This window comes from Melospiza georgiana, chromosome 24 (assembly GCF_028018845.1).
Source record: "Melospiza georgiana isolate bMelGeo1 chromosome 24, bMelGeo1.pri, whole genome shotgun sequence".
NCBI lineage: Eukaryota > Metazoa > Chordata > Aves > Passeriformes > Passerellidae > Melospiza > Melospiza georgiana.
The window spans coordinates 6,856,793-6,869,691 of record NC_080453.1 but is presented as its reverse complement, the minus strand read 5'-3'; the positions used below and the strand labels follow the sequence as shown (position 1 = coordinate 6,869,691).

The 12,899-nt window shown below is 61.9% G+C and overlaps 1 protein-coding gene across 3 annotated transcripts in view; it reads right to left on the bottom strand.

The window, feature by feature from the left end:
* The window catches only part of DLGAP3 (DLG associated protein 3), a 30,423-nt gene that overhangs the window by 15,465 nt on the left and 2,059 nt on the right, over positions 1-12,899 (bottom strand). The window contains exon 1 of one of the 3 annotated variants that reach the window (XM_058040114.1): positions 9,308-9,447. The exons of the other annotated variants lie outside the window; for them this stretch is intronic. The gene's annotated coding sequence lies outside the window, so the exon portion shown is untranslated. Of the gene's footprint in view, positions 1-9,307; positions 9,448-12,899 lie in introns of those variants that run through there. 3 annotated transcript variants of the gene reach the window in all.

Genomic DNA, 12,899 nt, shown 5'->3' with positions numbered 1-12,899 from the left:
CAGCAGCTCCTGCTGTGCCTCCAGGGCTTGCTGGGAAAGGGGGACAGGGAGGTGACACCAGGGAGAGGCCACAGCCTGCTGCTCACCTGCAGGGAAGGGAAGGGACAAGCAGGGACCTCCCCAGTGCTGGCTCACCCTGGGGCTCTGCCCACGCTGCCATGGGCACTCCAGGCACCAGCAGTGCCCCAGGTGGGCTCCAGCATCTCCCAGGAGTTAAATCTGCGTGTGCCAGAGGCACTGGGGGCCGTGGCAGCTCCCTCAGGCCCTGTGGCTGTGCCAGGGAGCCCAGCTGGCAGTGGTGTTGGATGAACCCCATTTCCCCATCACCCCCATTGTCCCTCCTGGTGTTGGATGAATGAACCCCATTTCCCCATCACCCCCATTTTCCCTCCCACCCACATGGAGCCAGGCCCCGAGGTTTTAAGAGCCCCTTACTCCCCAGCCAGGCTGTGTAATGATTTCAGCCAGGGATCACTCCAAAGCCTCTTTGGTGAGCTGGGGGCAGCGCAGCCTGAGCACCGAGCGTGGCAGCAGTGCCAACTCCTGACCATCTCCTGCCCATTTCCTCCAAGCCCCTGGGCAGGCTGCCCCTTCCATGCCCAGCTTCAGTGCCGCTGAGCCCCCAGCAGGCTGGCACTGCCATCCCTGCTCTGCTCTCACCTGTCACCAGCGTTGCTCCTCATCCCGCTTTCCTCAGCATGAAGCACTCTCTGCTCCACCCCAAAAAATACCAACCCCAAATGACACCAACCCCAAATGACACCAACCCCAAATAACACCAATCAGAAATGACACCAATCCCAAATGACACCAACCCCAAATGACACCAACCCCAAATGACACCAACCCCAAATGACACCAACCCCAAATAACACCAACCCCAAATGACACCAATCCCAAATAACACCAATCCCAAATAACACCAACCCCAAATAACACCAACCCCAAATGACACCAACCCCAAATAACACCAATCCCAAATAACACCAATCCCAAATAACACCAATCCCAAATGACACCAATCCCAAATAACACCAACCCCAAATGACACCAATCCCAAATAACACCAACCCCAAATGACACCAACCCCAAATGACACCAACACCAAATAACACCAACCCCCAATAACACCAACCCCAAATAACACCAATCCCAAATAACACCAACCCCAAATGACACCAAGCCCAAATAACACCAACCCCAAATAACACCAACCCCAAATGACACCAACACCAAATAACACCAATCCCAAATAACACCAACCCCAAATGACACCAACCCCAAATAACACCAATCCCAAATAACACCAACCCCAAATAACACCAACCCCAAATAACACCAATCCCAAATGACACCAACCCCAAATAACACCAATCCCAGCTGGTTCCCCTCAGGGCACCACGCCCCTCCCGAGGGCCCGGAGGAGTTTCCAGGAACGGGGAGGAAGCAGAGCTCTGGTCCCTGTGCCCGCAGGGATGCTCGGGGCCATCACGTCCCATTCCCAGGCTGCATCCCCCGGGGCCCAGGGCTGGCATGAGCAGAGCCAGCCCGAGGCTTGGCACAGCCCAGCTTGCCAGCAGAGGATCCAAACTGCCGCTTTAATGGATGGGCTTAATTTGCAAAGCTGATGAAAACCTAAATATTTAAATACATAATTCTGCACAATGCTCTTAGCGCGGGGACAGAGCACGGGGAGGGGGGAGTGGCTGCTGAGTGAGGACACAGCAGGCGTGGGGGATGCTCTGGTGGGACCACCTGGATCACCTGGGCCAAGAGCACCTCCACCACAATTTGGGGACCGTGCACACCCTTGTCCCCAAAGCCAGCAGCACCCACAGAATGGGTGCCATGGGGAGCTCTGCTATTGGCACTGGAGAGCTGCCCCACCACCCAGAAGCATCCCAGAGAGAAATGTGGGGAAAACGGAGCGTGGTCCAAGCCAGGGAGCTGTGAAGGGCAGTGGGATGAGCCCCCATGCAGATTACACCACCGATATTCCTGCTACAACAGCTTAGAGATAAAAGAGATTTGCAGGATTTACCAGCCATACAAATTGAATATTTAATTTTAGCTGCAGGGGAGGAGCGGGGGCTCATCCCAGGGGTGCACGGAGGTGTGCAGGTGGTGGGGTGGGCCTGGAGAGATGTTTCCAGCTCCTGGGGGGAAAACTGGTGTCAGAGCCATCCCCACGAGCCAGTGGGGCCGGGCATTGTCATGGCAGTGGGGCTGGGCACCCTCTGCCCAACCTGCCCCTAATCCCACCAGCTCCACAGCCTCTGCCAGCACGTGGAGGTCCTGTGGGATCATCCTTGGATGAACCAAGTGTGTGTGGGTCCATCACCAGCTCTGGGGGTGCTCAGGAGAGGTCCTGACCCCACGCACTCGCCCTGGGCCAATGCGTGGCTGCCTTGCTGTGCTCCCCTCTGCCCTGACCAGGATGTACCCAAGGAGGATGTCCCTGGCTGAGGATGCCCCTGGATGATGCCATTTGCCACCCAGGGCATGGACTTGGCAGGGAACGGGGCTGGAGGCAGAGAGAGGATTCACATCTGAGTATCCTGTGGGATGGGGTGGAGAAACCCCCAAGGAGACCCAGCCACCCTCTACCAAACCAGAGCAGGAGCAGCAACAGCCGTGAGAACGGGGCTGCTGGCCGTCCCCAAGGGCAGCACAGGGTCCCCAGAGTGCCACCAAGCCAGGTGCCCACCCTGGCTCACCCCTCCGTGGCCTGTGTGCTGTGCTGGCACAGGTGCCAGCGCAGGGAGGGCTGGGGGAGGACGGCAGAAGATGAATGAGGGAGTCGGGAGGCTAATGGCATTGTCTGGAAAGTAGGTCGTGTGCTGAGCAAGAAGATATTTATATCAAAGCTCGTTCCCCCGCAGAAGCTCCCGAGCTGGGTACAGGCAGCACCACGAGCCCATGGCCGCGCTCTGCGCCCCCGTGACACCCGTGTGGCACCTCATGGCACTCCACACCCCCTCCGTGCCCAGCTCTGCCACCCTGGGTCCCCCCCCTGCCCTGCTCAGGGGTGGCAGTGCCAGAGGTGAGGTCATCCTGATGGAATGGGAGCCACAACAGCTTTGCCTTTTTCTGCCCTGGCTGCAGGCGCTGGGCACTGAACGGCACCGAGTTATTTTTGCTTTAATGCAACCTTTGCCAAGGTGTGATGCTGCCCTGGATGCTCCTCAGACGGGCACAGGATGGCCATGGAGGGTCCTGCCCAGCCTCAGCTGTGCCACCCCGGCCTCTGCCAACACTCAGCTCTGCCCAAGCTCCTCACACCCTGCATCACCCCTGACCTGAGCTTGGGCCAGCTCTCAGCCTTGTTGCAAAGCTCAGCCACCTCCTTCCCTGCTGTGCCCCAGGATCTCTCCCTCACATCCCCATCCTTCCCAGAAAAGCCAAGAAATCACCCCAGAGATGGAGTCGAGTGGTTTTGCCCCCTCTGGCCTTGCTGGCCCGGCTGTGGGCACGGCCCAGCAGCAGCACTGGGGTTATCCAGCCCTGCTCTCCATCCCCATCCCCATCCCACACCTGGCAGCCAGCACGGGAGCAGGTTCATTTCCCATAATAGCTGTGTCGGCTGAATTTACAGCCTGGCTCCAAGTTATTAATAATAATGGCCTCACTCTTAAGTAGGGCTTTTCATCTGCCTCAGAGCCCTTTCCAGAGGACGTCTGCAGCATTATCACCATTTTATTCTCGTTTCAGTGGGCACAAGTGAGTGAGATGGAGAAGGGGCAGCTGATCTGTGGCGTGCAGTGGACGGTCCCGTGGGGAGCCCAGCAATAAAACCCCCAGGGATGCCGGAATATCCGAGGATGCAGCCACATCCCCGAGGCTCCTGCCAGCGGTGATTTACACCAGCAGCCAGCCCGGGCCCTGCCGCACGGATAAATCCACTTCAGGCAGCAATAAACCAGCGTCACCACATCGGTAATCCGCAGCGCTGCCACCGCCGTGAGGAATCCAGGGGCAAACGCACATGTGCCGATAAATCCCCGCGTTTGTCTCGCCGGGGAGGTCCCTGCGCTGGAATCCCCGCTGGAGCCGCGGCCGGAGGGGTGGCAGCAGCGCCTGGGGATGGATCCAGCACAGGGGGACCCGCAGCGGCCACGTGGGAGCGGGGACATCCCCGGAACGCCCCCCGCGTGTCCCCCCAGTGATGCCCACCCACCCCGGGTGTGTCCCTGCCGTGCTCCGCTCGATGGGCAGATTTATTCCCCCTGTCAGAGAGCTTTGATCTGAAGTTATTTTGTGTTTACTAGCAACAAGGTATTGTAAATACATCTTTGCCGATAATTATAGAGTCTGGGCGCACACCTTAATCTCCATAAAATATCAGATGCTACAATTTGCCTGATTTAATGAGATTGGAGGCTGATAAGCCGCTGAGCTAAGCTGTAAACTTGGGGGGGAGGAGGGAAATGATTGCAAATGTGCTAAACCGCCCTCGTCCTCCTCCTCCTGCTGCTGCTGCCACGTGCCCAGCCCGGGAGCGTGTGCCCAGCCCCGGAGCCCCCTGCCCAGCTCCAGGGGTGTGCCCGGGCTGTGCTGCAGCAGCTTCACGCAGGGATGGGCATTTAGGGCAAACGGAGCTTTTTATACGATTTACCTCATTAAAACTCCAGGAGCTGAGCACGGCGCCGGGCTGCGGCCGCGGGCTGTGCCTTGGCACACTCTGCTCCCTGCGCCCTGCCAGGGGGCAGCCAGCACAGCCCCAGTGCCAGGCTGGGCCCGTGTGCCAGCTGAGGTGTCAGGACAGGGTCCCCAAGGGGCACAAGGGCATGGTGGGCTGCACAGACAGGTCAGGATGGACGTGTGTCCATGTGTCCATGTGGGTCCAGCTGTGTCCAGCTGTGTCCAGCTGTGACCAGGCATGCCCAGCCCCCTGGTACCACTGCCCATGCCAATGGCAAGCTGGGCTGAGGGGTCCATGCCACCCAATGCCACCCTCCTGCACGTGCACAGCCATGTCCTTGTCACATCCCTCACAGACACGGGGGGTTTGTGCAGTGCCGGGTGCCCGGGGTGGGGATCCCCTCCTGCAGGGATGGGGGCCCTGCCTGGAAAGCAGGAGGCTCCTCCTGGTAACGAGCAGCCCCGTTTCCACAGCAACCTTAAAGGCCCACGGGTGCTGCCTCACCAGCGGCTCTGGCATTTCTGGGGGACACTCAGCCCCCAGCACTCCATCCTTCCATCCAGCAGCCCCCAGCCCATCTCCCTCAGGAACCACCTGGGCTCACCCACAGCTCCCTCCCTGCACTGAGACCCCCAAAGGTGCAGACCCCCTGCAGCAAGAGAGATGGGACTCCCCCAAAATGCCCTGTGCCCACCCCAAAATGCCCTGTGCCCACCCCAAATTACCCCTGAGCCCACCCCGACATCCTGAGGAGCCAGTGCTGACCTACAAATGTCAGGCTGACAGGTTAATTACTCTCCCTCTTCCTCGGGCTGTTATCAGATGGAATCAGACGTCACCTGAGACTGTTAATTGGGCTAATTATTCCAGTTTCAGATTTGAAATAATTAGTTACTGTTGACTCCAGCCTGACTTCCGCGGTTTTCTATAAAAAGGTCAAATGGTTCCTGGAGCCCAAAACCCAAGAGATGGGGTGGAGAGGCTGCAGCAGAGGCCAAGCACACCGAGACCCCTGAGCTGGCTGGGGACACTGGGGACAGCATGGTTCCCACCAGTGCCTCGTGCTCTTGCTGGAGCTGGCAGGAGAGGGACATCAATGGCAACAGAGGGAAACCAGGAGAGGGAGGGGAAGCACAGGGTGAAGGGTGAGGGGTGGGAGGGACCCCTTTCCTTTCTTTACTTTTCCTTTTCCTTTTCCCTTTCTTTTTCCCTTTCCTTTCCTTTTTCCTTTCCTTTTTCCTTTCCTTTTTCCTTTCCTTTTTCCTTTCCTTTTTCCTTTCCTTTTTCCTTTCCTTTTTCCTTTCCTTTTTCCTTTCCTTTTTCCTTTCCTTTTTCCTTTCCTTTTTCCTTTCCTTTTTCCTTTCCTTTCCTTTCCTTTCCTTTCCTTTCCTTTCCTTTCCTTTCCTTTCCTTTCCTTTCCTTTCCTTTCCTTTCCTTTCCTTCCCTTCCCTTCCCTTCCCTCCCCATCATGGTGAGAGCTGCCCCAAGCTGATCTCCTGCCCAGGCTGAGCCACAGGAACCCCCTCAGCAGAGCCCAGGTCCCGCTGGGCCCCTCATCCCTCCTGAAATCTCAGCCCAGGGGTTTCAGCCGCTGTGATTGTCCCTCTGGGTTTCCCTGCGGACGCTGGGCAATGGGCACACGGGCAGCACTTGCCCTTCAAAGGGTTTGGTGGCCAAAGCAAGCCCTGGTGCCCCCGGGCTCCCTGCAGGGAGTACCTGTCACCTGCCCGGGCACTGCAGAGGGACACGCTGGGCAGAGGGACAAGCAGAACCAGCTCGTCCCCAGGCTCGTTCCCTCAGGAACACCACGCTTTCTCCCAGCCTCATCCCCGCTATTAATAGCCTTCACTAGCCTCCTCGGGAGCCATTTGCATATTTGATTGCAACTCCGGGGCGGGGCAGGGCCCTTCAATCAGCCGCTCCCGCAGTCTCATTTGCATGGCTTGACATTTTGTTCTGGGAGCAGTGACACCGGCACTGCGGTTGGGGACACGGTGCTGGGGGGCCGAGGTGAGCCCAGTGTCACCAACCAGCAGCGCTGCTCCGGGCACATCAGCCAACCTGTGCGAGCCCCTCGCTGGCCGTCCCAGAGCCGGCAGGGAGTGCTGGAGCCTCGGTGCCCGTGTCCCCACACGCCCTGCCCTGCCCTGTCCCGCTCTCCAGCCCGTCCCTGCCCGACCTGCCCGGCGGGACGAGCAGAGCGCCCGTGGAGGGGCGGCCGTGCCCAGCCCGGCGGGCAGGGTGTGGGTGCCGGGCACAGCGCTGGGTACGGAGCTGGGTACGGTTCCCGTCCCACCGGCCCCGTCTGGAGCCGCGCACATCAAAGGGCAGGGCCGGGCGGGATGTCCCCAGGGAAGGGGGGACCCCGAGACTCGGTGTGCCCGTGGGTACCCCCGGGGGGAGCGAGGGTCGGCATCGCCGCCCGTTCGTGCTGCGGGTCGGACTCGCAGAGAGGGGCGGGGATCAGCACCGCGGACAGCGCCCGGCTCCGGCACGGCCACCATGGCCAGCGCCACCAGCGCGGCCACCACTGCCACCATGGCCACCACTGTCACTATGGCCACCATGGCCAGCGCCACCAGCGCCACCAGCGCGGCCACCACTGCCACCATGGCCACCACTGTCACTATGGCCACCATGGCCAGCGCCACCAACACGGCCACCACTGTCACCAACACGGCCACCACTGTCACCAGCACGGCCACCACTGTCATCAGCACGGCCACCACTGTCACTATGGCCACCATGGCCAGTGCCACCAGCGCCACCAGCGCGGCCACCACTGCTACCATGGCCACCACTGTCACTATGGCCACCATGGCCAGCGCCACCAGCGCCACCAACACGGCCACCACTGTCACCAGCACGGCCACCACTGTCATCAGCACGGCCACCACTGTCACTATGGCCACCATGGCCACCACTGCCACCATGGCCACCACTGCCACCATGGCCACCACTGTCACTATGGCCACCATGGCCAGCGCCACCAGCGCGGCCACCACTGCCACCACGGCCACCACTGTCACTATGGCCACCATGGCCAGCGCCACCAACACGGCCACCACTGTCACCAGCACGGCCACCACTGTCATCAGCACGGCCACCACTGTCACTATGGCCACCATGGCCAGAGCCACTGGCATGGCCACCACTGTCACCACGGCCACCACTGCCATTGCCGTGCCACCACCACCACCAGCACGGCCACCACTGCCACCATGGCCACCACTGTCACTATGGCCGCCATGGCCAGCACCATCAGCACCACCAGCATGGCCACCGCTGTCATGGCCATGGCACCACCGCCACCAGCATGGCCACCATTGTCACCATGGCCACCACTGCCATGGCTGTGGCATGACCACCATCAGCATGGCCACCGCTGTCATGGCCATGGCACCACCGCCACCAGCACGGCCACCATTGTCACCATGGCCACCACTGCCATTGCTGTGCCACCACCGCCACCACCACGGCCACCACTGCCACCATGGCCTCCACTAGAAACTCCCACCACGACAAACTCCCACTGCAAGCATCACTGCCACAGCCACCACAGCCACCACGGCCACCACTGCCACCATGGCCACCACTGCCACCAGTGTCCCCACGGTGCCCAACAACACGTGCCACCGGTGTCCCCGGGGCAGCCTCTGTGGCAGCCCCAGGGCAGGGCTGTGCCAGACAGCGGCAGGAGGAGCTGGGCGGCTCCAGGGCAGACACAGCCCAGAGCTGTCCCAGGACGCCCTCGCTCCCCCCCGGCTCTTGGCATCGCTTGGCAGGAAAAAACAAGCCAGGGTGAGGCGTGGGATCAAGCTCAGGATGACAGGGATCGGGAGAGGGCTCTGCTGCTTCCCTCCCTCCTGCCTCAGTTTCCCCTCCAAAAAGCACAGCAGAGACTCAGGTTTGTGTCACGGAGAGGCAGGGTGATGGGGGAATCCACGGAGAGGTACAGAGGGACCCAACTGCCACTGTGACTGTGCCAAGGAGCCGACTGAAGACAGGCAGGGCTCGAAGCACAGATGTCAGCACCGGCTGTGCCGCTCCCCGGCAGCGGGGCCGTCTGGCAGGCAGAGCTGGGGCTCCCCAGCTCCATCCCCGGACCGACACACAGACACACAGACACACAGACACACACACAGGGGACCCTGTCCCTCGCATACACAGAGGGGCAGCCCTGCCCTGCTCCCCACAGCCCCCACTCAGCACATCCCCTCCCCCAGTGCTCCCAGCCCCCAGCCCCAGCACAAACCCCCTGCAGCACACACAGCCCCCAGCCCCAGCACACACCCCCTGCAGCACACACAGCCCCCAGCCCCAGCACACGCAGCCCCCAGCCCAGCTCTGCAGGGAACAGGAGCAGAGACCTCGGGGCTGGGATCTCCCCATCCCGGTCGGGCGAGCTTCAAGGCTGTGCCGAGGCTCGTCTGAGCGAGGGCTGGCCGGGAGCCACAGGCTGCACACCGAGGAGAGAACGTGGCTGCCAGGGAGGAGGATTCGGCCACGAAAGGGTTAGGGCTGTGGGCTGCCCGGGCCGGGGGATCTCGCTGAGCTGGCACCGCTGGGCACAAAGCAGGGCTCTCCCAGGACTGGGGCTGTGCCAGGCACGGAGCCCCCTGCACGCAGCCAGGCCCTCTCCCCTCCCACCGGCACCCCACTCACCCTCCGCCGCTGCTAAGCCATGAAGTTACCGGCCTGGGCTGGGCAGGAGCCGCACGATGGATTCCCTGCGATCCCGCAAATTCCCCGCGGGCCGCCCATGCCGGGGCCAGGCCGCGCAGCGAGGCCGGAGGCGTCCCCGGGGTCACGGCCACCCCCGGCGGCGGCGGCGGCGGCGGCGGCGGCGGGCACGCTCCGGGTGCCGACACCGGCCCCGGCACCTCGCAGCCGGAGAGAGGCGGTGGCGGAGCCGTCGCCCCCGCGCGCTGGGGACACACCCACGCGCGCTCCCCGGCGCGCTCGGCCACCCCCGCGCACCGACAGCACCCCCGGGAAGGGGCTGCCCACGCCCGCAGCGCCGCGCGCCCACGCACGGCCCCGCACGGACAGACCGACACACGGCCCCGCACGGACAGACCGACACACGGCCCCATGGACACACAGCCCCGCACGGACAGACCGACACACAGCCCCGCACGGACAGACCGACACACAGGGCTGCACGGACAGACCGACACACGGCCCCATGGACACACAGCCCCGCACGGACAGACTGACACATAGCCCCATGGACACACAGCCCCGCACGGGCAGACGGACACACGGCCCCGCACGGACAGACCGACACACAGGGCTGCACGGACAGACCGACACACGGCCCTGCTCGGACAGACCGACACACGGCCCCGCACGGACAGACCGACACACAGCCCCATGGACAGACCGACACACGGCCCTGCACGGACAGACCAACACACGGCCCCGCACGGACAGACCGACACACAGGGCTGCACGGACAGACCGACACACAGCCCCATGGACACACAGCCCCGCATGGACAGACGGACACACAGCCCCGCAGGGACAGACCGACACACAGCCCCATGGACACACGGCCCCGCACAGACTGATGGACACACGGCCCCGCATGGACAGACTGACATACAGCCCCGCACGGCCAGATGGACACACAGCCCCGCACAGACAGACACACAGCCCCGCACAGACAGACACACAGCCCCACACAGACAGACCGACACACGGCCAGACTGACACATGGCCCCGCACGGACAGACCGACACACAGCCCCACACGGACAGATGGACACACAGCCCCACACAGCCAGTGGATGGACAGACACCTGGCACAGCCAGATGGACACACAGACACACAGGATGATGGATGGATGGACACCCAGCCCTGCATGGCCAGATGGACACACAGCCCCACGCATTGATGGATGGACAGGACCCTGCACAGACAGATGGACACACAACCTCACACACGGATGGATGGATGGATGGATGGATGGATGGATGGATGGATGGATGGATGGATGGATGGATGATGGATGGATGGATGGATGCATGGATGCATGGATGCATGGATGCATGGATGCATGGATGGATGGACGGACTGACGGACAGGACCCCGCACACACAGACGGACACTCAGCAGCTCTGTGTCACTGCACATGGCCATGTGCACCTGGCTGCTCCCCCTCACAGCATCCCCCGGGCCCACCCCACACACTGCTGTGCACCCACAGGCACCCGAGTGCTGCCCTCGCTCCCACACACCCCTGCTGCAGGGGAACCCTGTGCTTCCCCCACCACGGGGCTGTCCCCAGTGTGCCCCCACCAGAGAGGGCCCAGGGGAGCCTGGGGCAGGTGGGTGTCACCACAGAAAACATGAGAGCTGAGGCCATCCCTCAGCTCAGCCGCACAGATGGCACCGACCTGGGGTGACCAATGGGGTCTCATCCCAACCCCACATCTGGGGACACCAACCACAGCAGGGACAGCCAGGCACGCAGTGTTTCCCCAGTACCAACCATTCACCATCCCCAAACAAGTGCCCCAGCACCCACTGTGCCACCACAGTGCCTGCATCCCTTTGGGAAGATGAGGGGTTCCCCAGGAACGGGAAATCAGCAGGTCCTGTCACAAGAGGACTCGATACCTTCAGCTTTTGTAGTCCTCTCACTCCAACACAGCACCCCTCGTGCCCACACACAGGCTGTTCTCCCCCTCCCCTCTGCCCACCAAAACCTTCAGCTGATTCCCAGCCCAAGCATCTCCTGATCCTCCTGCAGGAGAGGGCCAGGCCCCGTCACCACCCGCTGCCCAGAGCTGCCAGTTTAGGGCCAAGCAGGCTCCTGGTGAAACACTGAGCTCTGGCAGCCACGCCACAAACATCTGCTCTTCCAGCAGCACCGTGATTCACAGGCTATTAATTGGGGCATGGCAGCTCTGGGAATTGTTTGCATCCCCTGGCTTTGCTCAGAGCCACAACTCGCTGCTGACAGGGTCTGGGTGCTGAGGCAGAGCCAAAGCTGGCACGGCACTGGCTGCAGAGGAGCCACACTGGGGCCGGCCGTGGGGCACCGTGCCCAGCTCCCACGCTGGAGTGATGCAGAACGAACCCCAGGAAAGCTCAGCAGTGGTGCCCAGAGCTGGGCAGAGCCACAGTGCCCGCTGGATGCCTCTCTGATGGGGTTGGCAGGTGTTGCTCAAGCTGCTGTCACCAAAGACGAGCGTGTGTCCAAGGGTGTCCCAGCTGCTGGGCTCCCAGACCCTGCTCAGGCAGCACCAAGCAAAGGCTGAGAGGAGCCTCCAACAACAGCCAAGAGGAATCTGAATTCAGAAGCTGATTAGAAACCATGTCATGGCTTCTTGTTCCTGCTCCAGCATTTTGGGGAGGAGTGAGCTGGGGGGCGACGTGGAAAATCTAATTAAGATTGAGGGCAGGTTGCAGAGGCACTGACACAGGCACTGCAGGAGCACAGCTGCCTGTGGGAGGGGGACAGGGGCTGCTGCAGCACCCCTGGCCTTGCAGATGTGGGGAAGGTACAAATCAATTCTCCTTAACCCCATGGGCACTTGCTCCACTGCCACGTGCTGTGGTGGCTGACAGAGCTCAGCTTTTGAACCTGTGCTGGCCAGGCCCTCTCTGTGCCCTGCCAGTGACACTGTGCAGCCCTGGAATGAGCTGCTGGGCAGGACAGGGCAGAAGGGGCTCAATCCTGCCTGGTTTGGGGCAGGTGAGTGCGGAGTGATGAGCTGCTGCCCTGTCCATGGCTTTGCATGTGGCTCCCACCCCGTGCTGCTGCTCATAGAGGGACCAGGCATGACAGGGCCATTGAGATGGCCACAATCTGAATGCCACTTTATCAGAGCAAGCTCTACACCTGGTTCTTGGGGGTGCCAAACCTCAAAGGCCAGGCTGAAGGGGCAATACCCGGGCTCTGCAGCACCAAGCACTCTCCTCATCCCCTTGCCCTGTGCCACCTGCATCACAGGGATGTCCTCCCGCTGGGAGGAGCTGCCACCCCGCGGCCGGGGTGTCCCCCAGGGCACGTCCAGCCGCAGCCCCGGCCCCCGCCCGGCCCCGAGTCCCCCTCTGCTGGCACGTCTCGCCTGCTATTCTTAGCTCTCCAGCAGCGCTGCGCTCTCCCGGCAATGGCACCGTATATTACTATTATTGCTGGCTGCCAACGTCTTGAAGCAGGCGGCCAGGATCGTGATGGGGCTTCCACACCCCTGGTGACCTGTCATTCGGTCCCTGCTGGGCTCTGGTCTTCAACAGGCTATTT